Source organism: Nelumbo nucifera, chromosome 5 (assembly GCF_055504915.1).
Source record: "Nelumbo nucifera cultivar China Antique chromosome 5, China Antique-T2T, whole genome shotgun sequence".
Taxonomy (NCBI): Eukaryota; Viridiplantae; Streptophyta; class Magnoliopsida; order Proteales; family Nelumbonaceae; genus Nelumbo; species Nelumbo nucifera.
The window spans coordinates 37,827,999-37,837,551 of NC_142653.1; the positions used below are offsets into that span (position 1 = coordinate 37,827,999).

A 9,553-nucleotide genomic window follows, 5' to 3' on the forward strand; every position below is an offset into this window, starting at 1 on the left:
ACAATTAAGTAATAAAAATTAAAAAATAGATAAAATGCAAAAATATTGAAATTAAAGAAAAATTTGGGAACATCTTTAACATCATACATCATACATCTGTCATATTAAACAAAACTAAGTATGATAAATAAGAAATATTTTTATTAATTGTTAAAATGGAATATAAAATTTAAATCTTATATTTAAGGTATATTCTCTCATTAAATCCTAAATGTAAGATATATTTTATCATTTTTAAATTCTACTAATTAAATCCACAATATTAATTTTAATAATATAAAAACAAATATTTTGAAAAATAATATGAAAACACAACCATTTTAATTTCTTCCCTCTTGGTGGTGGGTAAGCAATTCAGCTATTTGGATCAAATGAGTTAACCAACATCCATAATTAAATAATGAAAAATTAAAATTAAATAAAGTAAAAAATACAGTAGAATGAATTGGGCATATTTCTAATATTATATATTCATTATATAAATTAAAATAATCATGATATATAAAACGTAATTTTATAAATGATGTAAATGGAATGCCTTATCTAAAATCAACATAGAAATAAAATGATGTCATATTCAAATAATAAAACTTTTAAAAACAGAAAATACAAAGAATAATAAATCTCTTAAGTTACCCCTATTATTCACAAAATTGACAAAGTATACCCTTACTGTTTATATATTATCTTAAAGTACCCTGAAATTTTCTGATAATTGTCTAAAATCTCACTTTCCATTAATTTTCCATCACAAAATACCCTTGTTCACCGCCGCTATTGAAAGTTGCAGCGGTGACGGTGCAAATGAGTACTGGACAGTCCTCTGACCATTGACAGTATTTGCCACCACCTGTATCAACATCAGTGATGACCGGTATAAGTGAAACAACAGCATAGTCAAACTGAGCCGTTTCTGCCATTTCTGAAGTTGGGTTTGTTGAGTCCAAATGAGAGAGAGAGGCCAGAACGTGATAGTTTTGAAAATGCCGTTTCTGCCTCTGACGATTCCATCTTCGAGCGGTGACCTCCGAATTTGTCTTGGGTATACTTATAGTGCATATACACCAGCTCGACAAGACGTTAAATCCCAGACTGAAAAAATATGGACCATCAGAGATTAGGATCGCAAGATTGATGTGTTCAGTAATTTTTTGGACTTGTACTGCAGCTGCTCAACTCTCAGTTCTCTGAATGAATGAAGAAAAAGAAGTGGAAGGGGAGAAAGAGATGAAGAGAGAGAAGAGATCGGAGAGAGAACTTGCAGTTGCCGCTCCTGTTCTCGTTGCAAGATTAAAGAGATAAACAGTGCAAATTTGTACTGCAGCTTCTCAACTTTCTGTTCTCTTGATGAAATAAAAGAAGTGGAAGGAGAGAAAGAGAGGAAGAGAGAGAAGAGATTGGAGAGAGAACTTATAGTCGCCGCCCCTGTTCTCGTCGCAAGATTAAAGAGATGAACAGTGCGGAGTTGTACTGCAACTGCTCAACTCTCTGTTCTCTGGAAGAAGAAAAAGAAGTGGAAGGAGAGGAAGAGAGGAAGAGAGAGAAGAGATCGGAGAGAGAACTTGCAGTCGCCGCCCCTGTTCTCGTCGCAAGATTAAAGAGATGAACAGTGCGGACTTGTACTGCAGCTGCTCAACTCTCTGTTCTCTGGAAGAAGAAAAAGAAGTGGAAGAAGGGGAAGAGAGGAAGAGATCGGAGAGAGAACTTATAGTCGTTGCCCCTGTTCTCGTCGCAAGATTAAAGAGATGAACAGTGTGTACTTGTACTGTAGCTGCTCAACTCTCTGTTCCTTGGAATAAGAAAAAGAAATGGAAGGAGAAAAAGAGAGGAAGAGAGAGAAGAGATCGGAGAAAGAACTTACAGTCGCCGCCGCTGTTCTCATTGCAAGATTAAAGGGATGAACAGTGATTTCCTATCTAGGCTCTCGAGGTTTTGCAGAGACGTGATGTTTCAATCTGGGTTCTTGAGGTTACCAGTCTCTGTTGTTGACACCCTCTACAGTGAGCTCCTCTCTGTGCTCCTACTTCTGGCAACACAACAAAGAATCTGACACTCACTAAAGAGATTGCCGATGTTCTCTCTAGAGACGTAATGTTCTGCGCCGTTACGAGGAGGAACTCAGCAGATCTCTCGGATCTTCCCCTCCGCTCTGTATCTTCCGGTGCTCTGTATCTGTTTAGCAGATCTCTCGGATCTACAAACGTGGAAACTTAAGGTCGCTGTTTTGGGAAGGCACTTGGAAGCACTCTTGGAACCTGTAATCGGGAAACCAAGAGTATTGAAAACCCAGAACTTATCCTCACGGCCCGGGCTGAGAATCATGATCTTCATGGACGAGGAAGAAAGCCTAGAAGTGAAGTAGATGAAGAGCTCGCCACCCGTATTTCCTCTTCGATGGGCCTTTTTAATTCCGTCAAAACAAAGAAAGCCCTTTGTTCTTCTTGTTCATTGTAGCGATCATGGCGGACAATCATTTAGGCTAGTGAGATGGTGTGAACTCCACTGCCGTCAATCTCTCCTGTGGCGCTGCTTACGCATCAATGGTTTCCGTTGTTGGATTAATGAAAGCTTGCAGCCGGGCCATGATTTGCTTGGAAACGGACGGCGTATTCGACATTTGTAATTGAGTTTTATTTTGAAATTTGAGAAATAGTGAAAAGCAAATTCGACATTTCTTTTCTTCCCGTTAATACTTAACAGCGATGTCAATTTTTAGAAACATTAAGGTAGCTTAAGACAATATCTAAACAATAAGGTGTAGTTTGTTAATTATGTGAATAGTAAGGATAGTTTAAGAGATTTATCTTACAAAAAATTATCAAAATAAATAAAAAAATTAGAAAAAATTTTTGGGCAGATATTTGTTGTTATATATTTACAAAATAAAATATTTGATGCATATATAATAAAATATTTGAACAAATCATTTTACTTTTGGATGGTGAGTTAGTAATTTGGGTCAAATGAATTAAATGATGATATGATAATTAAATAATATTTTTTTAAAATAAAAATATACAAAAAATCAAAAGAATATATAAAATTAGTGTAAATTACAAAAACCCCCTATACTATGGGGTCTGTGACAATGGCCTCTAATACTTTGTTTTGTAACAAAACCCCCCTATACTATGATAGTGTTTTGTGAGATAAAGACCCCTTCCATTAGCCTTTCGTCCAAAAAGATGAAAAGTCCACCGTTGCAATATTTTTTTAATTTCTATATTGCCTTTATAATAATTATTCGAACAATTTAAACCCTCTTTGTCACAAAACAAAATACAGGGGGTTTTGTCACATACCCCGTAGGGGGATCTTTGTAATTTACCGAAAATTTTTCTCAGAAATTACTGAAATATTAACAAACAATAACTAATTAGTGAACAATAATCCAGAAATCAAATTTAAAAAGTTGATAACCAAAAAGTAGAACAGGATAACATGCGATAACCCAAACCGAATACCCTATACAAACCAACCCGAAAACCCATATTGGGTCACCTTCTTGACCCGATCTACGATAAAGCGACTACAGTAACGTAGCAGGGCCTCTCAGGTGGCTCAAATGGCTCAAATCGGATTGACCATAACATTAGTTACTGTGCTATTCAAAATGCTGAATCTACGTTCTATTATTATACATGCTAATTAAACTCCAGTTCTCAGCAGTCTATTTAACCGCAGAATTGGATCTATCAGCCTTGATAACCTGAATTTATATATCAAATTAGATTCATTTCTAATTGTAGTGACTATTCGGTGGTCATATAATCACTTTGTGTGTCCGTCAAGTTTATGTTTCTCAACCGCTTTTGCAGGATGTCGTTGCTGACAAACTCAACTAGGGATTCCATCCAACCAGGTTGCCACCCACCATCCAATAGTATCTGTCCCGAATATCCCAACTTGAGAACCCATCTTGGCCCGATCTATGTTCAGTTGTTCGCTCGACAGAGCAGCGACAGTAACGTAGCAGGGCCTCTCAGGTGGCTCAGATGGGTTGGTTTTCTCCCCAAAATCAATATTTTTCCAGCTCTGTCGTTAGATAAGTATTAAAAATAATATTTGAATTAATCTGGTTCACTGATCACAACCAGTGAGACGCGTTGAGAAGTGGGTAGCATTTCATCTCTCCAAAAGCTTGGAAAAGAGTAGAAAAACTCTATAACCACTCACCGATGTATTATTTGAATCGTGCTCAACCAATCAATATGAAGGAGAAGGAAACTCTTTCAAGGCAAGTTTCCTGCATTAGTTTGAAGACGTCCATTGGCCCTGTTTTCCTAATTTGTGGCCCTGTTTTCCAGAAGCAGTTTCTTCTGCAGGACCAGAAATCCATTTGTTAGATTAAATAGGTTTTAACTTTTAAGAGAAAAAAAAGGTAAGAAAAAGAAAATAAAAAAAGTTTAATGGGGTATTTTAGTAATTTAGTGCTTTTTGTCATCTCACTTAACTGTTAAGGGGATTTTTGTCTCACGATCATAATACAGGAGGTCTTTTTCACAAAACAAAATACAAGGGTAGTAATAGGGGGGGTCTTTGTAATTTATCTAAAAAATTATGAAAAATTGAACATATCTCTAATATTATATATTGATTATATCAAATTAAAAGTAAGTGTGATACTTAAAAATTATTTATATAATGTAAATAAAATATATAATTTAAAACTAATGTAAAAGCAAAGCTATTTTCCTATTTAGACGGTGGGTCAGGTCAACCATCCAACTTTTCGAATCAACTTATAATGTTATAATTGAATAATAAATATTAAAAAAAAATAGAATACAAAAAATGAAAAAGTACAGAATTTTATGAAAAGTATTTGGGAATGTCATTTCTAATATTATATATTCATCATATTGAATAAAAAGAATTATTAAAATAAAAGTATTTTTATTAATAATGAAAATAAAATACAAAATTTAATAAAATTCTAATAATAACAATAATTTTTAATGTAATTTTAAATTTCCATGTGTAAAGCAGATGCGCATTTAATAATTGATTGAAAAAAATTGGTGACAATAAAATTGTAAAAGATCCTACCTGCCGGATTCGAACCAGCGACCTAATGATGGTGAAGGGTGCTTCCCACTATAGCCCTCCGCTCTACCAACTGGGCTAAAGTCGGATTGTGGCAGATGGGATTCGAGCCCAGGTCTCGATGGTCACAACGTGGAATTCTCACCAGTAAACTATAGCCACGTGTTGACAATGCGTCTTTATTGTTTGTATATAACTTGTTACAGAAAACGGTACTGATGATGGGTTGGAAGCACTGTTTTCCGAAAAAATGGTGTCTGTTTTTTGTTTGAAATTGTTGCTGTCAGGTAGGACGTTTTATGGAGTAATAGTAATTTTTTCTGTTTGGTACCAATGCTCCATAAAATGTTTTCAGCACTGGTATCCATTATCCAGTGCCACATCACTGCCCTGTTGGCAGCAATGAGCTGAAATGCCAAATTTGGCATTGCTCCAAACCATGCTTTCCCCATTTCTGAGGCGTGGCTTGGAGTACCGTTTTTTTTGAAAAAATAGTTCCAAACAAATGCCCGTTTATTGGAGCATCGTTTTTTCCGGTGTGGCGCTGATATGGTGCCGTTTTCTAGAGCAACAGCAACGATGCCAAACAGACGTTATGTCTTTCACTTTGATTTCAAGATTATCATTCTTGAGGGAAAAAGAAAGTTGGGTTTTAAGCTGTGTATATATGTTTTAATGTAAAATGTATAGATTTTTTTATTTATTTTTATTTTTTACAGACGAATTTGTTTGAGATATGTTTTTTTCCTCTTTTACAATGAAAACTTCGGGTCTGCTTGATTTGTAACCATAGCCTGTTTGGTTCAGAGGGATTTCATTCTTAAAGGAGGGGCAGGGAATGAGATTCCAATTCTGCCCAACCAAACAGTTGATTCCATTCTAGACCCTTACTCTTGCGAACCAAACAAGGCTGAGTCCTTACCATTTACATTAAAACGAATAGGGACTGAGAAACAGCTTTTAACTCAGTCTAGCTTCAAAGCAGTACAGTGAACAATCAAGGAACCATCTGAGCTGCAACAAACGAACCGGTGTTTGATCAGCTATATACCCAATGCTGAAAGTTTGAGAAGGCTAATGTTGAGCAGTTGCTGAAAGCCTTTTTTTTCGGACCCCATTTGGGAGGGCTTTGGAGAAGTTAGCAAAACTAACATCATTTTCAGCTCAACAATAGTATTATTTGGAAGGAGTACAAATACATATGTAGAGTGCAAAACCTTGTATTTTGTATCATTTTGCATGTATTTGTACTGTACATATTTGTATTTGTACTCTTTCCAAACTGAGCCTTGAAAATAAAAATAGACTTCAAGAACAGTTTTTGTTTTTTTGCTGATGTGGTGATTCCAAAAACATATTGAGATGCATAATAGTTCCCCAAACCATGTATTAATTCTTTTTTAGAGAGAAGGTAACTGTGTTCTTTATAAGAAAGCAGAAATGTACATGAGAGAATTTACACTGCATGAGAAAAAAAAAACAAAATGAAAACAAAAGACTTAAAAAGGTCCAAGCAAAATACCTATATTACAGAACTTTCATTCTGTAATGAAAATTCTAGAAACTGCAATGAACTTATAAGCAAGCTGGTGCCAGAAACCACAAAACTACCTGCAATATAAAAACACCTTCATATGGAGATAAATTGGCAAGGTAAATTAAAAAAAAAAGGCAACATGAATGGGGGAAAACAACACAGTATGGTTTATATGTTTTGAATACCTCCCTAACTTGTCTGCAATGCTATCTATATGTCAGGTTACTGGCCAATGTAACAAAGAGAACATTTGAAGGAGAAAGAGCAGAAATTGTTACAAAAATGATAAAAGATCAAAGCAACACTGAATACCAAAAGGAAAATAAACACATTTATTAAAAGCGCATGAAACATTGAGAATTGAAAATGCATATGGCAGAACTGCTGTAGTTGTTGGTATCTTCTCAGAAAGTAAGAGTTTGTTCTAATACAGATATCAAAACAAACAACCATATTCTCTGGAACTTCCTCACACTGGAGACAACTGATGAGCAAAACCATTTAGTATTGGACTCTTTCCTTCCCATCTAATATTGGATTTTTTTCTCAGCTTAATCTATAAGGAAGGTTCTTTTCTCTTCTGAAACACCCATGCTGGAGTCCTAGAGTTGCCAAATTTGCTTATTACTACAATTTCATAAAGCATAAGGTAAGACCTTAGTGAAAACTTTGCCAATACTTTTTCTCATGAGTCATGACAAATTAGACACATTCATTGTTGATTTGTCCATTAATGGAGTTTGGAAAATTGGGGTTGGTATCTGGAGAAATGGGTGTTGAATCATCTAGTCATTCCTTGGATTTGAGTCTTTGACAGGTGTTTCTTGATAACTTCTCGTCCAGTCTGTTGTACAGAGATCTCAATCCTGTTTACTAGTATCGAGGCGAGCATTTCCCAATTCAATTTTAGGTTGGGGTATGAATACTGGGATTTAGGACATTTGTTATATTTGGATTCATTTATAATTTGTAAGCTCATAATTTTGTCCTGTTATCCTGTATACCTTCTTTGATTCTATAAACAGAACAAATTCAGCTGAAACAAACCCCCAATCCGCCATGCTGTTAAGATGTTGTTTTTAGCACACATCTAACTAAAATATTCTTATTTCTTAATTGCTTGACAGAACAACCAACAATACATTGACTCCTGACAGTTATTTTTATCATTGTAGTAGTTCAACTTTCATGGATGTTTATATAATACAAGTTTCTAACATGAACCCAAACAACAGAGTCCTATGGTCCAGGATGCCCAAATTATCAAATGCGTATAATCTTCACATATCAAATTTAGATACAAGACAGGAGCAGGACGGCAATCATCACAAGAAAATATTCTTATAAATGCATCCCAGCAACGAACCGATCAAACAGATGTTACTTCAACTCTAGCCATGAATCCAGTTCAGGGTTTCATTGAATCAAGAAGAAATTTTTTAGCAGCAGACGGAACCTTCTACATTGAAAGTAGAATGCGTCCAGGCTTTCAAGAACTGAGAGATCAAAATCTAGAGAAGTGGGGGTTCCATTGGAGAGATCGAGAACGGAGGAAATTAAAGCAATAATCCCGACCAAGGCAGATTTGGCCGATCAAAATCGACTAGAACATGCTTTTCGTGAGACGAGAACTCAGGTGAAGTGCCGAGACAGGTTTGGACGGCTTAGACCATCCAAAAGTAATGAACCAACACTAAAGTATTACTCTTGGCAGTAGAAGAAAGACGAAAATGGCTGAAAAAGCTAAAGCGACAACCTAAAGATGATTGACAAAACGAACCCACACAAATCCAAATCGTACGGTCAAGGAATAAGACGACGACGACGACGACGGCGGCGGCGGCGGCGGCGGCGGCGGTGAAGAAGAAGCGAAAAGTTAAGTCTGTTCACGGTTGCAAGGAAGCAAGTGGAGGATGTAGGTAACGAGGAGCTTCAGATTTTGGAGTAAAGAGGCCAAGATTTGGCGCTTGATTCTTCCTCCTCTTTTAATATGAGGAACCAAGAACCTATTTTGGGTCTTCCATGATTCAATCTGGCGCTCAGACAATCTGAACTCTGTAATCTTCTGATCCATTTTCATGGCTGTGTGTGTGTGAGAGAGAGAGAGAGATGGGACAAAGATGTTCTCTGAGTTGTGGCCTGTGGGTAGTTGGTATCTTGATTCGACGGATCATGGCAGGTACCAACGTATATAAAGGCTCGGAAAAAGTAGCCGAAAAGTGCGAACAGCTTATCATTGGTGGCCAGGCCGCAGGCCGCCCAACTGCCCAAGCGTAGTAGCCGAGCAGGAAGTTTCTTTGTAGCGCACTTTGAACTTGGGCGGTGTGAAGTCTATATAGATTCTGACGTCTTTCAATATATATATACCTCTGACGTGGAGAGGGGGTCTGAAATGGACACGTCTGAGTTGGTCGAGACGCATTGGCATCTGGCAATGTTACTTGCGATGTCGATTGTTGAATTTAGAGGTTTGAACTTTGATTTGTTGTCGTGGGCTTTGGCTTCAGGAAACTTCGTTACTTCCTTAAATGGAGAGAGAGAGAGAGAGAGTTTAGCACCACGGATGCGGAGTATAGTTTGCTGGAGATGTCTATTTCTTTATTTCCTTTCATCTGAAAAAGAATTTGGACTTCTTCATCTCACAGAATTATAAATTAGGCGCTGATGCACATGGATTAATGTGATGATTTCATTGGGTCTTATCTTTTTCATTTTGAAGCAGCGAGTTCACTCGTCTAAAATCGTTTATTTCCGGCTGTTAGCAGAATACGTGAAGTCAATTCAAATTTTCTTGAAAATGAAAGCTTTTTCAGTTTTCCTTTGACAGCAGAAATAAATCCATTTTTAATGGCCAAGAAAATACTATCCTAACTGGCTGGTTAATTGTTAAAACTATGACCCGATGAGCTTTCTGGTTTTCTGCCCAGTCCAAGGCTAACAGCATTGATAACAGGAGTGAGAACCATGATA

General features: G+C 36.5%; 1 long non-coding RNA gene across 1 annotated transcript; it reads right to left on the reverse strand.

Moving 5' to 3' along the window:
* Window positions 1–460: 460 nt before the first annotated feature.
* Window positions 461–2,780, reverse strand: LOC148791428 (uncharacterized). Its single transcript, XR_016076053.1, has 2 exons — window positions 1,862–2,780; window positions 461–1,092 (listed from the first exon to the last, which is right to left on the reverse strand). It is a non-coding gene; the product is annotated as an uncharacterized LOC148791428 (long non-coding RNA).
* Window positions 2,781–9,553: the final 6,773 nt, after the last annotated feature.